The sequence below is a fragment of the Lynx rufus genome, unplaced genomic scaffold (assembly GCF_022079265.1).
Source record: "Lynx rufus isolate CCGP_SWC_20201006 ecotype Redwood Valley unplaced genomic scaffold, mLynRuf1.p SCAF_1, whole genome shotgun sequence".
NCBI lineage: Eukaryota > Metazoa > Chordata > Mammalia > Carnivora > Felidae > Lynx > Lynx rufus.
In genome coordinates this window covers 40,165,434-40,185,214 of record NW_025814823.1, presented here as the reverse complement: position 1 = coordinate 40,185,214, position 19,781 = coordinate 40,165,434, and the positions used below count along the sequence as shown (strand labels likewise).

The 19,781-nt window shown below is 36.1% G+C and overlaps 1 pseudogene; it reads left to right on the top strand.

Moving 5' to 3' along the window:
• Positions 1–10,435: 10,435 nt before the first annotated feature.
• On the top strand, positions 10,436–11,286 carry LOC124513037 (CBY1-interacting BAR domain-containing protein 1-like; annotated as a pseudogene).
• The last annotated feature ends 8,495 nt before the right edge of the window (positions 11,287–19,781 follow it).

Here is a 19,781-nt window from a genome sequence, read left to right as displayed (position 1 = left end):
AACATATTTGTTAACAAAAAATGTATGTAGAATATATAGAGAACTATTATAACTCAATGAACAGAAAGCTAACAACCAACTTTTTTAAATGGACAAAATATTTGAATTACAAAGGAAAATATACTGATTGCAAATAATCACCTATGAAGGTGTCAACATCATTAGCCAACACAATTAGATTCCACTACACAAGTATTTAAATGACTAAACTTAGAATGACTGATCATACCAAGTGTAGGCAAAGCTGAGGAATAATAGCATTTTCATACACTGCTGGTGAGGATACAAACTGATAAGACTGGTTTGGAAATATATCCTGGCATTTCATGCCTAGGTATTTACTCAAGATAAATAAGAACATATGCCCACATGGGGCACCTGGGTGGCTCAGTTGGTCAAGTGTCTGACTTCAGCTCTGGTCATGATCTCTCGGTTTGTGGGTTCAAGCCGAATGTCAGTCTCTGTGCTGAAAGCTCAGAGCCTGGAACCTGCTTCAGATTCTGTGTCTCCCTCTCTTTCCTCCTTCCCTGCACTCTCTCTCTCTCTCTCTCTCTCTCTCTCTCTCTCAAAAGTAAAGATTAAAAAAAGAACATATGCCCACGCAAAAAAGTAGTACAAATGATCTAACGGTCATGATCTCATGGTAATGAGATTAAGCACGTGTCAGGCTCCTTGCTGAGTATGCAGCCTGCTTGAGATTTTCTCTCTCCCTCTCTCTCTCTCTGTCTCTCCCCCATTTGTGCTCTCTCTCTCAGAAGCTAATAAATAAACATTAAAAAAAAGTATTGAATATATGCACCAATATGAATATATCTCAGAAAAAGTATGCTGAGTAAAAGGAGAGACAAAACAATAGATGCTTATTATTCTACATTTATATACATTTCTACAAATAAAATTTTGTTTTTAACAACAGGAAGTGTATCAGTGGCTGCCTAGGGATGGGGAATGCTTGGTAGAGAGCAGTTTGGAAAAATTATAAAGAGGCATGAGGAAAGAGTTGGAGTACATATCTTCATTGTCTTTGATTTTAATGTGTCTTCATGGGTGAATCTATGTCAAAACTTATGATTTTGTTCACTTTTAATTATGTGTAGTTTAATCGCATATGAATTATTCAATAAAGGATTCAAAAATGTCATAGCTTAATCGATGTTAGGTTATTATATTTGGAACAAAGCTCTCAAAGAATACTTCTCACTGTTGTACACCATTTGTATAGACATGTGAGATCTCACTAACTTCATATGTGAGAATAGAATCATTTAAATGGCAATTCACTTCTATTTATTTATTTTTAAATGATAGTTTAAATGGTTTATTAGGAGCATAATCCACTTGCATTTTACTGACAACTTTTCCCACCCTGAGATGTGATACCCCCCCCCCAACAACCATGACCCTTTATCGTTAGCCATACCTGTAGGTAAGAGGGTTAGACACCTGATTCAAATGGGGCTGAAGAGAAGCTCTGTCATCTAAAATTGTATCTGGGATTGTGACATATTTGTGGTTCTCTCTTAATGCTTGAATTGTGGGGTTCCCATATATAGCTATGCACACAGAGAATTAGAGAAAACAAGTCTGAAGTGAAAGAGAAGAGAGGATATTATCAGAGGAGGCCTGTAATAGGATGTCATTCAGCACTGCAAAGAGGACCAGGTCACATCTGCCTTGAGATGGAATTGCTTTCCAGCTCCCAGTGCAGTTTTAGGAATTTGGACTATATCTCAGGGAATTGTAATGTATTTCTATATTTTAATAATGTATTTAATAACGTATGTCACTTTACATCCCTTGTCTGTCTTTCTTCCTTTCTTTCTTTCTTTCTTTCTTTCTTTCTTTCTTTCTTTCTTTCTTTCTTTCTTTCCTCCTTGCTTCCCTCCCTCCTTCTTCTGTCTTCTTTCTGTTTATTTTCTATTTTTTTCTCTAAATAAGATTTAATAGAATATCATCTGGAAACAGAAGATTTCAAAAGAAGATATTTTAAATTTCATGGGGTTCAAAACTTACATTTTGAAAGTCAATTCCCTTTATTTGTGTGACAAGTAATAATTATATCTATGTGTATATATACATATATACATATTTCATGAAATGCATAATTTCAGATTTTAGTCATTCTCTGTCTCAATGTCAAATATTGAAATAAGAAATTGCACTATGGATTCAGAACACAGCATAAGACAATCACTAAATAAACCCTAGTAAAAATGACCTGGGAGAGAGAGTTTTTAAAAATACCCATCATGTAGAAATACAAGTGTTTTGTTCTTTCTCTCCGGGTTGTGTTGGAAGAAAGGGAACGATTTGTTTTAAGAAAACTGAAGAGGTGATTTGACCATTCTAGACCAATGTGGTGAATTCAGTCCTCAATATTCATAAACCAGGCTGTGGTCATAGCACAACCTGCTTGACAAACTGAGGAAACTGAAAAGGACAATGTTCGACACTGTTTGTGTAGAGAACTGATTTAGTCTTTGCTTTTCTTAGCAGGTGTTGACACTATCATTTTTATTAGGAATTTGATGAAAACATATTGGATGACCTTTCATACATGCTGATTTATGGCCTTTTTCCAAGCCTTTTTCCCTTTCTCCCCAAACAGGATTTGAGAAGCTATAAGCATCCACCCAATTTCAGCTTTCTCTTTTATGGATCTGTCCCTGAGGCTACATGACAGTTTTGCTGAAATTGAGCCAATGCATCTCAGATGATCACACACAGGGTGGTCTGTCTGCTGCTTTCACTTTCCAAACATCCGTGACTATGTGAAATTGTTTTGTGTTGTGCTAAGAGTACCTTCTGCCCAAATGCCTGTGGCTTCCCTATTTCACCTTATCCTTCAACAGCTGCTTGGGATTCTCTCCTACTGTCATTGCCACCTTTACGGTAAGAAAAACCCCACTATTGAAGATTCTTTCTTCTAATCCTGCTTGCTAAGTGATTCAGCTGAAGGGTATGGGCCTTATCTTTGTTTCATCTTTATATTCCTTGCATCTTGTAAAAATGTGATGTTTTGTGCAAAAAGAGCCATAAAATAAATACTTCATATATTTTAATGAATTCTTGATTTTAGATATGGAGGAGAAGGAATCATTTTTCCCCCAACTTCTTTCTATCTCTCAAAATTTCCTGGTGGGGAACAAAGATGATTCAAGTTTCATTGAGATTTAAAAGGCCAATTCTTTCTATGTATGTTTTATGATCATCTGGTTAATGTCTGAACAAGTTGGTAAGCTATAAACATGAACTAGAATGTATTTAATGTTTACTTATTTAAAGTAAAAGAGAGAGAGCAAGAGAGAGTGAGGGAGCTCACAAGTGGGGGAGGGGCAGAGAGAAAGAGAGAGAGAGAGAGAGAGAGAGAGAGAGAGAGAGAGAGAACCCCAAGTAGGCTCTGTGCTGTCAACACAGAGCCTGACATGGAACTCAATCTAATGAACCGTGAGATCATGACCTAAGCAGAAATCAAGAGTTGGACGCTTAACTGACTGTGCCCCCCAGACGCCCCTAAAATGCACCTTAAAAATCACACACTAATTCTTTGAGAGTGTGATCAACTTAACAAAGATTTGGAAGTTAGAAGAGCCAGATATTAAAGCAAACTCTGACAACAATCTGTTTTGTCTTAATGTACCCCATACACATAATTTTTGATATACCCATACAATTTAGAATCTTGCCACAAAATTCCTGCTAAAATTTCTGGGTGTGTCCTCCTTTTGCAATAGTTCCCCTTATTCTGATATACATTTTTTTTTCATGAAGGCCACTTCTGTATCCTACATTTAACCCCAGAGAAAAACTATACTTCCTCGCACTAGAATGACAGAAAAATTTGTGAAGAACAGATATTTATATGTCCATCCTCAAGTAGTCTAATATGCATGTTAATACGTACTATTAGAATTAAAGCAGTGTTATAATGTAGGAAAAGAACATTAAATATGCAGTAAGAATATGAGAGAAACCAACTTCAAAATTTTGGATGTGCTTCAAAAAGGGAATGTTATGGAAGCTTCCCCAAGGAAGTGAGGTGTTTATTTGTTCTGAAAAATGAGTTAGAACTGGTCAGGACTTGGGACAGCATGGTAGGGAGATGAATCAGCATGTACAAAGATTATCAGTGGCTAGAGGAAGCAAGTCATGTTTACAAACTCAAAGATAAGTCTGCACATCTGGAGTTCAGAAAAAAAGAGAGTATGGAGTGTGATGAGGTTGGAAATGTAAGTGGAGGCCAAGGCTTGCTAGACTTGAGGACTTCTCACAGCAATGGAAAGGATTGAAGAGGTTTTAGCAAGAAAATTATGTGATCAGGTTAGGTTTTAAGTAGGGAAAAAAATTAGAAAAGAGCAAGAAAAAATACAAAAGGGATATTTGGGAGACTATATAAGTAAACTATGTGAAAAGTGACGATAGCTTTATACAAGAGCAAGAATAGTATACGGTGAGAGTAGATTTCCCAACTCTTTCCTCGGTTACCTAAAGAGTGTTATCTGTTGAATGAGTTATAAATAATGGCTTTGTGCAGAAGGGACATGAGCCACTTCCAAGAGTAGCTCATTAAAAAAAGCCAAGATGTACCCACTATGCTCTCACCCTTTTACCATCCTGACACAGCTGTAGTACAATCAGAGGGAAAGGCAAAGGCTGTATGACAGAAGGAGATTGCATCTCAGAACCACTGAATGAAAGGGAGTCATCCACAACCAGGTGTGTCCCATCTGGGAATATTTTCTGAACAAAATATTTTTTTGAGTTGTTTTGAGCTATTTCACATTAGGGGGGTATTTGTTACAACAATCTAAGTACTGTCAGTGATACAGATATTTAGTGAATATTGTAGAATAGGCAGGACTCAGAAATTGTTCAGCTGGACTTGGCAGGATTCAGTTGTGTGTGCCGAGAGATTGTGGTGAAGGCTCTGGAGTCAGATTACTTGGGTTCGTAGCTCATCTCAGTGACTTCCTAATTATGTGAGCTTGAGCAAATTACAAAATTTCTCTACAAATAATTTTAAGTCTTTAAGATCTGATTACAATTCATAACCCAGGTTATGGAGTGTTGAAAAGACTACATGAAAGTATATGAATAAATTGTGAAAAAATATCATCGAGTATAGAGAACATATACTGCACAAGATGCTAGTATCATATCAATATGTTAATGTTTTATTAATATAACATTGATATATTGGACATTGTTTACAGCATCTTTAAAGAGGACTCTGGTTAAGGGATAAAGGTCACAAGGATATTCTTTGGAGTCTTCTTTAAGTTACATCTGCCTTTACATAATCAAGCAGAGATGTCAAATAGACAATTGGTACATAGGTGTTTGGCACTCAAAAGAAAGGTATAGAATAGAGGTATTTTGGAAGTATTTTGTAAGCATTTGATCATTAAAGACAAGTATATGGATGAGTATGTCTAAGAGTACAGAAAAGAAAAAATAGAGAATAAGGTCTTGGGATGATCCTGAGGAATTAAAACATTTCATGGGAGGACTAAGAAGGATTAATTTGCAAGGAACCTGAGGAAACAGGCCATAAAGATAGACAAAGCTATTGTCACAGAGGCCAAAGAAAGAGTTGTGTTTCAAGAAAAAGGAAATTCTCAATGATATTAAATTCTGCTCAAGGGTCAAATAAGGTTAATTACTTGATATTGGTTTACAGGCTTGATTTGAACTTCAGTTTTTTGGTTTAAATAATTACTTCCTGATTTTTCTCTTTAACTCAAGAATTATTTTATTGTATTGTATTGTATTTTTTATAGACACAAGTTTTATGATTGTTAGTTTTTAATTTATCCTTTCTTATTGATATCTAGTATTTATTTGGTTATGAAATATGATATTATTTCTTTTGGACCTTATAAATAAGGTTCTTGGGGGGTGCCATTATGAGCGGATAGTTGCTTAATTTTCTCAAGTTCAAGTGTACATGATAAGAATAAATCTACCCATGCTGTTGGCATAAATATATAGCTATTAATTCTAACTATTAATTATTCAAATCTTCAATAACTTTGCTTATCTTTTGTCTGCCAAATCTATCATTTTTTGGGAAACGTGCTAAAACTTCCAAACATACTTGAATTATATTGCTTTTTTTTAACTTTTTTTACTGTTTGTTTTTGAGAGAGAAAGAGAGAGAGAGCAGGGGAGGGGCGGAGAGAGAGGGAGACACAGAATTCGAAGCAGGCTCCAGGATCTGAGTTGTCAGCACAGAGCCTGATGCATGGCTCGAACCCACAAACCATGAGATCATGACCTGAGCCAAAGTCAGAGGCTTAACTGCTTAACCGACTGAGCCACCCAGGCACCCTTATTGCCTTTTTAAATATATATTCATAGACGTTGTATTTTATTGAATAGGTCTTTCTTTTACCAGTATTTAAAAATCTCACTTTTCCCTGATGATTTCTTTTTTTCTTGAATCTTGCTTTTCTCTATTAATTTGATCCCAGGTAAAATCCTGCTGATGTGGGAAGGTGGGACAGTGACACAACTCTGTTCTGAAAGCTTCTCTCACAAGCTCCCATCCAATGCTTCACACCCATTTATTTTCCATTAGGGGATTCTGCTTCCCAGGGAGCTCTCTGTACTTCCAGTGCAGATTCCTCTGGTTATGTGTCCCCTGGGAATGGGCTCAGAAAGGAGTATCAAGAGCATGCACAGTAATATCCTTTTGGTTATAAGATCCTCATAAAATATTATTAGTCTCTCCCACCGAATCCATCCCTCAGAGAACCTGAGTTCTATTGTTCTGCCTCTCAGTAGTAAAAGGGTGGAAAAAGAGGGACTTAGTAATGGGAGGGTCCAAAATTTGTATAACAAAATAGCTCTACCCACAGACTCCCATAAATAACAATGGTCCCTTAGGTGCTCTGGGCTGCCATTTTATACCTCTGTGACACTTCCATTTCTTTAGTGTTTTTTCAAAAAATCTATATGAGTATCTCAAGTCTGACAGTCTTCCACCTACAGCATCTCTAGGGTTACACTGGAAAGAGGGAATCAGCAGCCCACACTAGTTTGTCATCTTATTAAGAACCAGAAGTCAATTTTGATATACTGTAGAAATCTAATTCTTCAAACTGACAAATTGATATTTAAATCAGGCTATTGTAATAATCCTCAAGCAGATTGCATTGCAGGTGTCTAAAAATCTTATAAATAACCTTTTCTAACAAGCAGTATGCTACATATCATCCAAAATGAGAAAGTAAGGATATGTACTTTAAAAAGTGCATATTTAAAGTTTTACCTAGGTGAAATATGCCCAAATACCAGGCTTAGATTCAGATGTTGGCAGGGGTTTAGGTTACTATTAGGCCTCAGGGTACAAGGACTTTACTGTTATTGTTTCTGATTAATTCAATCTTCCTACTCAGACAAACAAGCAAACAAAAAAGTAAAACAGGAACAAAAGATAGTGAAGAACCTAAAGAAATTCATATAGCCGCAAAGATTATTTTCTGGCAAGCCCAGTTTTAAAGAGATGTATGTAAAACAGCAGTTGTGATGTAAAACCCAAGACAAATTAACAGCATAGACTTTAAGAAGAGATTCAGAAAAATCTGAACCTAAATGACAGAGGAGTGTAGGAAATACTAACATCCTTTTAAAAGTCCCTTTTGTGAAGCATGTTATGGAAAAAAAGAAGAAGAAGAGCTAAAAAGTGTAGGACAAATGATATCTCAACTAAAGATGATATAGAAAGAATAAAAGCAGTCATCTTTAAATGTGCTTCATATTTTCTATTAAGAATACTGTTTGCAAGATGGAAAGACTAGAATAAACATGGACAAAGGAATTGAAATTCCCAAGTCTGTGAAGAGATAGTTACACTAAATAAGATCATTTCTCCAGGCCCAGGTGAATCTCAATTCAGAGCACACAGACACACACATACACGCACACAATAATCAGTTAAACTCTGTTCTATCTGACTGAGTAAACGCTATAGTCCTTGCAGATCAGGGAGAGACTTTACAACAAGGAAGACTGATCAGATGGAGAAATCATTATTGCTCATTACTTGGGAGACCAGCAACAGCAGTGGCAAGTTGGTGGGTGCCAAACGCACATCAGTAGACTTTCATCTTCAGGTCACTTTCTAAGTCAGTAAACATATCTTGGATGTCAGTCACAATTTCACATTTTTTAGGGTTTCAAAAAGAAGTTTCACTATAAATAAAGTCAATGACATTTAGCACTTAGGAATACAATTTTGTCCCTGACCTCAAGTATCTCACAATTTGTGAAGGCAAAAAAATAAAATAAAACTAAGATAAAAAATATGTATAATACAGGGAGATAAATAATATATAAGTGACATCTACATAAAGTATTTCAAGCACATATTTTAAATATTCTGTGCACAGTAGGAAGGCACTAAATTATTTTAAGTACAAAAGTATTTAGAAAGATAACTGGAGCTATTGTGAAAAGTTTGGCTAAATTCTACTTTCAGTTTATCCTATGAGATAAAATTTTTTTCAAGCTGGTTTCCATAGAGGCTTTACAAGTATTTCAGCACAAGTTTGGTTCACTTGTTCTTTTGAAATACATAGTCAATTCTTGATTATTCTTGACTAGATTATAAATTAACTGTGATTAGGAACTAGGCTCATTCCATAGACAATTGGACTCTACCTTCTCATTATGTAGACTTTTTGCTTGTATTAACTTCCACATCAATATCTCCAAGTCCATAACTCTCCTAAAATCTGAATCCATACATACAACTTTAGCCAAATATTTCCACCTGGAGCACTCAATTGATCTCCAAAACCCAAGATTTTCCAAACTGAAGTTATTATCCTCTTTAAAAACTTGTACATTCCTATAAGTTTCTTATTCTTGAAAAATAAATACTATTGCTATCCACCGTGGCTAGAAACAAGAATTAGTTTGAGATCTGTCTCTTTTGTTCCCTACAGATGACCAAGCACCAGCTCTCCACAAATTTTTATCAACTATTTCTATTGTTTTAGGCACAGGGGATATTTTTTTAATTCATTAATTTGTAATTTAGCTAATTTGTAATTTAGCACGTACATAATGCAACCATTTTCTGTAAATATTTCACCTATTAGGAGGGAAATGATTTTAGTCTTTTCCATACAATCAAATATGTCATTATAATACATGTGACCTGCACTCAAGTAAATATTTGAGAGCATCTGCTCTATCTGTGCACACAACAGGAGGTAAAACTCAAATGAAAAAGTGAATTCATAGCATGCTGTGTCATGATATTATTATAATAATTTTAGTGACTCATTGTACTCATTAATTTTTTAAAAATATTATTAAATAAAATTGCACATAACAAAGTTATATGTAAATGATCATCATTATTGGCTTTATATAATGGGTGTTCTCTTTTAGGTATCATTTACAAAGATGTTTCTTTGCTTTAAAATATAAAAAAAAATTCTGAATTACTTAAATAACTTTTTAAGAAAAACATCAAAGTAATTATGGTATTCTAAATGTTATTGAGGAAATCGTGTCCCGTGCTAGGACATGAAACTTGAAGGACATTATGTTAAGCGAAATAAGCCAGTCACAGGCACCTGGCTCGTGCCAGGTTCAATCAGTTCAATCAGTTCAATCAGTTAAGCATCTGACTCTTGATTTTGGCTCAAGTCATGATCTCGCGGTTTGTGAGAAGGAGCCCTGCACAGGGCTCTGTCCCGATAGTGTGGAACCTGCTTGGAATCCTCTCTCTCTCCCTCTCTCTCTGCCCCTTCCCTAGTCTTGCCAGCACAAGCTTTCCCTTTCTCTCAAAATGAGTAAATAAACATTAAAAAGAAATAAGCCAGTCACAAAAAGGACAAATACTGCACTACTCCACTTACACAAGGTATCTAAAGTAGTCAAATTCTTAGAAACAGAGGGGTGCCTGGGTGGCTCAGTTGAATGTCTGACTTGGGCTCCGGACATGATCTTGCTGTTTGTGAGTTGGAGCCTCGTGTCGTCGGGCTCTGTGCTGACAGCTCAGAGCCTGGAGCCTGCTTCACATTATGTTTCCCTCTCCCTCTGCCCCTCCCCCACTCATGCTCTGTCTCTGTGTCTCTCTCTCTCTCAAAAATAAATAAACATCAAAAAAATTTTTTTTGGAAACAGAAAGTAGAATGGTGGTTTCCAGAGGTGAGGGAGAGGGAGAAAGAGTTGTTCAATGGTTTTAGAGCTTGTTTTGCAAGATGAAAGTGTTTTAGAGATCACTTGCACTCTACACTTTAAAGTGGTCAGGATGATAAATTTTATATGTTGTATTTTTTACTACAACAAAATAAGAAGCAGTTAGAAAATAAAACATAAAAGAAAAGGGCTCCAGGAAGGGCGACTCACCCCTTAGCACACACCCAGGTCAAAGGCCCCAACCCAGGGTCCCAGTGGATCACAAGGCAAGGTGTGAAGGCGGGGCTTGGAAAACCAGGCCGCTCCAACCAGACAACTGTAAGATATTCTCGCAAATGTGGAGAAGCATTTCGGAGAGCAGTGCCAAATCTTTGCTGCTTATGTGCGGAAAACTGCCAGACTGTGAGGCAAAGCAGACCTACTGGTGAATGAAATCAATTGTATGCCTCTGCAGAGACCCCACATTTAAAGCGGGGCCTGAAAAACTTCGCTGAGGAGTTTGCCAAACTTGAGCATTATCTACAAGCAGAGGTTGAAAGATTTGAAGCTGAAGTGGTTGAAGCTTTGAAAGCTTACAGACCGATTTTGAGAATGAAAGGAAATGACTTCAAAGCAACATTAACAGCAAGGAATTGAGAAGCTAAACAATTAACTCAGAAAGAACATGTCAGCGAAACCCATCTGCTCTGCATGTTACTTCACAGACAGAAACCGAATTGTAGAGAGAGCTGCAATGGATGCTACCCAAACAGCTCATCATCTGGATGAAACTATTGACAATTTCGAAAAGCAGTAAGTAAGGATCTAAAGACTATATTTTCAGATTTGATCACTATTGAAATGTTATTTATTGGCAAAGCATTCAAGGTCTACACTGCTGCTTACCAAAACATACGAAAGATTATTGAGGAAGATTTAGAGCTTTTCCAAAATTGTCCGTACCACCAGATTGTTCCTCAGGTTTAAATCTGGTCAGAGCAAATTCAAAGTGGCCTCTTGAAAGATTACTGTCAGCTAAGTCTGTATCTTGAACAGGACATGTAGCCACCTGTCTACTCAGAAAAGGATCAACAAACAGAAGATGATGAAGAGGACAAAGACTTAGACATTACAGAAGAAGAAAATTAATTTTCTTCTGTAAACTTTGCATTTCAATTTTCATCTTAATCCAGACTTAATCCAGAATTACCAAATTGTAAAACTTTATACTGGCTTCATACATGTTAAACCCCAAAATGAAATCCTACTGGAAACCCCAAAATTAAAATCCTTTAACAAATTAAAGGAAATTTATGCTGACCATAAATGAAGATTTTAAAAAATATAACACACCAGTCATTTCAACACCCAGTCTAGCAGTATGTGATTTTTGCATAAGTTCCACTTTTTAAAAAGATTATGTACTTCAGAAGTATTTCATATCAACATACTATACCTAGTTGATATTACAATGTAAACAAATGACAAAAACCAAGAGATCTAACAATTACACTTGCTTCTTTTGAGCTCATTGCCAAAAAAGGGTCTTTAGTCATTCTAATTAAATACAAATTCTATTCCATAAAGCATTAATCAAAGAAGCAAGGTGTTTTTGCCCTTTACTTTTTTTTTTCACTTTTACTACAACTTGGAGTTTCATTATTTGATACATAACTTACTTTTCAGTAAGACTGTAATTACTTTTGATTAAAGGTAATGAGACACTAGGATATCAGTGTCATAAAACTATACATAAAGCATAAATTTTAGCTTCAGAAAGAAAGCCACATTAAGTCCAATTCTGGTTTTAAAATGAAAATGCTGTTGAGGAGCCTGGGTCGCTCAGCCAATTAAATGTCTGACTCTTGATCTCAGCTCAGGTCATGATCTCATTCATGGTCGTGAGATCGAGCCCTGCATCTGGCTCTGTGCTGGACGGGGAGCCTGATTAGGATTCTCTATCTCCCTTTCTCTCTGCCCCTCCCTGCTCATGTGTACTCTCTCTCTCTCTCAAAAAAGGGAAAAAATTAAAAAAGGAAAAAAACGCAAATTCTGTCATACCAAAACATACACAGTACTACAACTTTTGGAAAGCTGTAGTTTGGTGGGATGTTGCATAAGAAAACATGGAAAACCATAAATCATTAAAAGTCTATAAAATTTTTACCAAACCACTATCTAATTAATGAAAGAGTATTTTGTCATTATATTCCAGAAAATAATCAGTTTGATCAGAGCCTTTCAATGTGTCCAAAGCTTTTGTTTCTTTGATTGGGGATCATACTCTTGTTATTTCACACTAGTCAGGCATATAAAATTATGATATTTACAATATCACTTGGGAAGACCACAAAAAGAAATAATTTGTACCAGAAAATTAAAGACTTTTTAGGAAAAAAGTGATAAAAATGGCTTTTTGAAGAAGTTTTTACACACCATGTATGTGCTTCTTAAAGTTAGTGAAGATAAATAACAAGGTGAGAAAACATGTGTTTACAGATTGATTTAAATGTGTCCTAGCCTTCCAAAAAGTACAGCAAAATATCTGTGCCATAGTAAGATGTGAGATGGCTTAGAATTCATACTTATTAGTTCTTATTCATTTTTAAAATGAGCAAGCTAATGCCAAAGTAATGGGCTCTTTCAGTCTGTGGAAAAACCACTTAGTTGCTCTGAAATTATATGTTTAATATAAAGTTACATTGGATACCAATATTGATTTGAAAATATTAGCTTGATTTATAGTTTCAAATAGTATTACGTGGTTTTTGTTCTTTGGCCATTATGTCACCGAGTTAGAAATTTATATGAGAAGATAGCCTAATTGTGGCTCCTCAAGTCTGAAAACCTTTTATAAAAGATTACCATCTGCATATTATTGAATAAAATATGTATGAGTCCAGAGACAATATCGCTTATAATGCAATTTTTCCTAAAATTACGTTTTCAGAAATATGTATTAAATTTCTTAATGTTTCTGTATTCTCAACATGATTTTTCTGTTGATTCAAATCAGTCTCAAATGACGCAGATGCTGGATCAAAATCAACTTCGTTGCTGTCACAGTGCCCAAGTTCAAAGATTTCCTCTGCCCATTGATATCCCCCTCACTAGATGTTGAAATTCAAAGATTCACTGGATGTACCAACTCTTTTAGCAGGGAAGGGGAAATATAAAATAAAAAAAAAAACTAGTGGTCCATAACATCACCCACATTTTTGAAAAAGAATAAGGAGTTTCCTAGTTTTACTAAAACTAAGTGAATATTATGTAATGTGAAGGAGTGACAAATTTATTTCAACAGCACATACACAACAGTATCTAACTCAGATGAGAAGAAATGAGAGGGAAAAAGAGGGAAGAGCAATCCAGAATTATTTTGACAAATAGCTGAATAAAGAATGAATATTTTTGAAGCTGAAATTCCTGAAAGTACAATAGCTTTCAGTCCAATGAGTTTATAAATGCATTACCTTATCTAAACATCTCTGAACCGGACTGCTGTGGACTCAGTCAGACTAATTCAACTCTCTGACAATCAGTAATGATTTTGAAGCTCAGGACTATGGCTTACTCATTATCAACTGAAACCAGACAGTCCCTGAAAATTAAATTAAATGGGATTTGATCAGATTTATGAAAAGCAAAAGGTTATGATTACCCATTTTCTTGTGCTTTAACTCAGCACCTATATCTGATGATTTGCATAATGCTTGAATCTCTGTTTTGATACTTATTTTTTCTTTATTTTCATTTTGTGTAAAATTTGAGGGAAATGGTGTGCAGTGAGAAAAAATTATATGAAATTCAAAGCTCTAAATGATATTTGACGTTCCTTCCTTATAAACTCAATGAAACTAACTTACATGGCTGTATCAAAATAATAGCAGGTGTTTCTTTTTATAACAATTTGTATTTGAAATGTAAATTTTATATTCTTTTGAAAATGGTTATTTTTTGACCAGTGTTGATTTGGAGTACCTGGAGTACTACTGGAAGAAAATAAGTATAGACAGGTTGACTTAAGTTGCAATAAGCAGAAGCCTGATATCTTTCCAGAGACACTTGAAAGAGGCAAGCAAAAAGGAATAGGAGGAAATTTGGCAAGGCTAAACATTATTTCTTTTACAGTAAGGAGAAAACCGATAACAATGTTTCAGAAAGAAAAAATATTGAGAATTTCATTTTCATTGTATACTATATGTTCTTGTGAAAGAATCACAATGACACCATTAACTTTAATCATTTACAAAAAAACAGTGAGCCCATTTCTCCTAACCTCTGCAAATATATACTATAAAGAGTTAAATTGTGTTTTTAAAGCAATATCCAAGTCAAATGTTTAGTTTTTATATTGTAGGACTTTGGAACACTTGTTGGGCCTATTATTTGATTATTCAAGATAGAACGATAGGACAAAGGTAAGATTTGTGAATTGTAGTTAATGAAATTAATGCACAGTGTAACAAACAAATTGTGGCCTATTTTCAAAACTTCATTGAAAATATCGTTTCCTCTCCACTTCTCCCTCCACAAGGCATCCCTAACTTCTTTATAAAAAATTCAAATGTTTATTCATTTTTGAGAGACAGACAGAGAGAGAGTGCGAATGGGGGAGGGGCAGGGAGAGAGGGAGACACAGAATCTGAAGCAGGCTCCAGGCTCTGAGCTGTCAGCACAGGGCAGGACACGGGGCTCCTGAGCCGGAGTTGGACGCTTCACTGACTGAGCCACCCAGGTGCCCCAGCCATCCCTAACTTCTAAATAGGGTCTCTTCATGTTTTGGAGGGATGGAGAGAGATGGATTTATCTTATGAGCTGTGGCAAAGGCAGGCCCAGTTTGGTCATAAAATTAGGAAATTATGATATGCTTTATCTTGTTCTTTTCTCCACCTAGTATAAAACTATACACTACCCTTAATAACTGTTTTCCATTGCAAATGATAAGTATTGTATTTTGGGGATAATGCAAAGAATTCAGAACTCTAATGGTTTAATGAAATGAATATTGAGTCATGAAACACAAAGAAATAGTAGAGGAAATAATCTGAGATCTTTGAATAAAACATGGAGTCAAGTCACAACGTATGGAATGAGATTTCTAACAGAAGTTAGAAAGGAAAATATTGGAATAAACAGAATCAATCAACAGTAATTGCTTAATAACCAAATGTGTTAGCAGCAGGATGCAAGCAGGGAGTCGAGAAAAGAAACAAACTTAAAACTTTCCAGACACAGACCAAAGAGTAGCTAGCTCAAAATTGTCAGATGTCTAGGAGGGAAATAGTTGGGACCAAAATAGCAGTGGAATATATGGAAAGATTCCAGAAAGGAAATGGTCTAGAGGGAAGTTTCTCTGACTTCATGATATAGACAAGCTGCCCAAGAAAAAATTGTTGAACTGACTGTGCATATCAGTCACTTTCCTGCTGGTTTCCTGAGATCTCTTCCATAGACATAAAATGTATCTTATAAAACAGCTGAAATGTCATGCTGAGTGTGAGATGCTTTGGATGCGTTACTTCACAGGATAATCAATAAGCAGAGGTTGCTGTCTAAAGACCTCTTTAACCTTTGCAGTGGTATCTGTAGAAGTGACCAGTGCAAATTATCTAAAAGAGTAGTTAAAGGGTGTTGATAGCATTTTAGCAAGGAAAGGTATAAAAGCTTAAGAGCATGGCGAAACCAGAGAGAAACAATTAACATACTTGTATGCTATTTTGCGATTCCCTGTAATCCATCAACTTCTATATGCTGTATGTGGTGGTGGTGGTGGTGCGTGTGTGTGTGTGGTGTTGTGAGGGCAAATATAAATTAAAAACTAAGAGACTTAATTCTCCCTGTTGAGAATAAGGAAAGAAATTCTCCTACCTCTCTTTCTTAGAACATTTACATTAGAGATATATTAACTGTTCTGTCTCTGCCTCTTTGAAGTACATATAAATCTTTTTAAGAGCTAAATAAGCCTCTTGCCAGCTTTACAACCAAGGGATATCTTTCTCAAGGACCTTTGAAATGTAATCGTCATGGAAGACAGCACTCCTAACCTCCCATATTCTGTGGGAGGGTAGGAATCTAACTTTGGTGGGGGCCTTGCTGCAATTTGCAAAAATACCTACTGCCATAAAGATATGAGGAAATTATTTTTCCTTGGATAAAGCCAATTAGCTAACACAAACAGTCACCTCAATGACAAGGTGAATCTAGGATGAACTATGGGTGACAAGTGGTGCCGCCCCGTTATTGTTTATCTTGAGAGTGTGTATGTAAATGTTTGACTATTGTCTTTGCCTCTTAGTGCATTGTCTATGATGTGCGTCACTTTCTGGTTAAATGCTTATTCAATAATGCAACTGTTTTCTTTCTCTTCTGCCTTTGTGGAGAGGTTTTATAGCTTGGCAGGATATTTTGTTTTAAATTATATTTTTCCAACAGTGTGTGTATGAGATTTTTGGTTGTGTGTTTTTTTAATTTTTATCAAAAAAATATTTTTGGTCTCCTCAAGCACTTTTTACTTCCTTCAGTTATTCCAAAGAGTCACTTTTCTCGTCATGATTTCATTAGAGCATGACTTCAGGCAGTTACTTGCTGTTTCCCTATCTGCAAACAATGTTGACTCACAAGAAGAGTCTCTATAACAAAGAATGCATAAGCAAGGGAAGATAAATCTTTTCTTCTGTCTATTTTAAAAAATAAATCATATTCCCTATCCTTAGCTTTTCATTCCCCTTCCAAGATAATGAAGGGACCAGGGTTTGACTCAAATCAAAATGGAGACACCAAAATCATAAGAGTAGAAAAAGAACTAAATTTTAATGATAAAGTGTGTTTAGACTTAAGCTACTTTGAGGTATAAAAAAAGTAAAATGTTTCTTATAAGTGGCAGCCTGAAAATGTTATGTAGTAATGGTTTATGGTGTCAATCTACCTGGAAATGTAGAGTTGGCTGGATAGCTTGAGATGTACCTGTAAAACAAGCACATTCTATTTTAGTTTCTGTGCATATAATCAAGGGGAAATGCTAAGAAGATAAACATAAAGGAGCTAAAGCAATTTATACCTCCAAAGCCACGCTGTGGCTGGCTTTATATGCAATATGGGAATAATCTGGAAAGACCGTTTTTTAAATATTTACACCTCGACATAGAAGTAGAGTCGGGGAGAGTTCTATTCTCCTCCGATTCAGAGGAAGGGGCAGGAGAAACTTGATAAACCTTTTTAGTGCCATTGTGAATTAACACAATTCAGCACAATCTATCATCTTTCAAATGCTGAAAATATGCCACATGTAAAGACTGAATATTCAGGAAACAATAGCTGTTACTAAGGAGAGCATAATCAATTCCACAGGTATGGTGCGAAGAAGAAAAAGTGGTGAAGGATAAACATGATTGTCAAAATGAAAGTGTAACTAAAAATGTGGTATGGAATCAGGAATATTGCAACTGTAAATTAATCAATACTAAATGGGATGTTTGCCTAGAAAAAAAGTATATATGTATGTGTGTGTGTGTGTGTGTGTGTGTGTGTGTGTGTGTGTGTGTTTGTTCTCTGCTGGCCGTTGTACACCATTGTGCATGGCTTGACTGAGTTTAGAGTCTAGTGGAGTAAGAAAGATAGTTACAGTGACCTAATATTTTAAAAGATGGAAATTATAACAAATGTTTCATAATGATGTTTTCAGAAAATATTAAACATTAAAATATAAACTATTTGGAAATACATATTATTTTACAATGTAAGAAATTTTGAGTACAAACTGTTCCTGATTAAGAGGGTTTGGCTTTCTTTTTTTTTTTAATTTTACGATGGTGCAAAAGTGATATGCATTTAATATAAATTCTACCTCAAATATTGAATTTGATCGCCAGGGCTAGAGAGAAGATAGGTGGCACCATACCCTATGATGCTGGATGGCCGCAGCAAGCCTCAGCTTCAAGTCAGCCCTATGATCACCAAGGTAAACAACGAAGACACAACCATTCTGTTTTTCACTTTCAGTACAGTATTCAATAAAATTACATGAGATATTCAACGCTTTATTATAACATAGTGTTTGTGTTAGATGATTTTGCCTAACAGTAGGCTACGCAAGTGTTCTGATCGTGTTTCTTTTTTTTTTTTTTTTTATGAAGTTTATTGACAAATTGGTTTCCATACAACACCCAGTGCTCATCCCAAAAGGTGCCCTCCTCAATACCCATCACCCACCAGCCCCTCCCTCCCACCCCCCATCAACCCTCAGTTTGTTCTCAGTTTTTAACAGTCTCTTATGCTTTGGCTCTCTCCCACTCTAACGTCCTTTTTTTTTTTTTTTTTCTTTTTCTCCTTCCCCTCCCCCATGGGTTCCTGTTAAGTTTCTTAGGATCCACATAAGAGTGAAACCATATGGTATCTGTCTTTCTCTGTATGGCTTATTTCACTTAGCATCACACTCTCCAGTTCCATCCACGTTGCTACAAAAGGCCATATTTCATTTTTTCTCATTGCCACGTAGTATTCCATTGTGTATATAAACCACAATTTCTTTATCCATTCATCAGTTGATGGACATTTAGGCTCTTTCCATAATTTGGCTATTGTTGAGAGTGCTGCTATGAACATTGGGGTACAAGTGCCCCTATGCATCAGTACTCCTGTATCCCTTGGGTAGATTCCTAGCAGTGCTATTGCTGGGTCATAGGGTAGGTCTATTTTTAATTTTCTGAGGAACCTCCACACTGCTTTCCAGAGCGGCTGCACCAATTTGCATTCCCACCAACAGTGCAAGAGGGTTCCCGTTTCTCCACATCCTCTCCAGCATCTATAGTCTCCTGATTTGTTCATTTTGGCCACTCTGACTGGCGTGAGGTGATACCTGAGTGTGGTTTTGATTTGTATTTCCCTGATAAGGAGCGACGCTGAACATCTTTTCATGTACCTGTTGGCCATCTGGATGTCTTCTTTAGAGAAGTGTCTATTCATGTTTTCTGCCCATTTCTTCACTGGGTTATTTGTTTTTCGGGTGTGGAGTTTGGTGAGCTCTTTATAGATTTTAGATACTAGCCCTTTGTCCGATATGTCATTTGCAAATATCTTTTCCCATTCCGTTGGTTGCCTTTTAGTTTTGTTGGTTGTTTCCTTTGCTGTGCAGAAGCTTTTTATCTTCATAAGGTCCCAGTAATTCACTTTTGCTTTTACTTCCCTTGCCTTTGGGGATGTGTCGAGTAAGAGATTGCTACGGCTGAGGTCAGAGAGGTCTTTTCCTGCTTTCTCCTCTAAGGTTCTGATGGTTTCCTGTCTCACATTTAGGTCCTTTATCCATTTTGAGTTTATTTTTGTAAATGGTGTGAGAAAGTGGTCTAGTTTCAACCTTCTGCATGTTGCTGTCCAGTTCTCCCAGCACCATTTGTTAAAGAGGCTGTCTTTTTTCCATTGGATGTTCTTTCCTGCTTTATCAAAGATGAGTTGGCCATACGTTTGTGGGTCTAGTTCTGGGGTTGCTATTCTATTCCATTGGTCTGTGTGTCTGTTTTTGTGCCAATACCATGCTGTCTTGATGATGACAGCTTTGTAGTAGAGGCTGAAGTCTGGGATTGTGATGCCTCCTGCTTTGGTCTTCTTCTTCAAAATTCCTTTGGCTATTCGGGGCCTTTTGTGGTTCC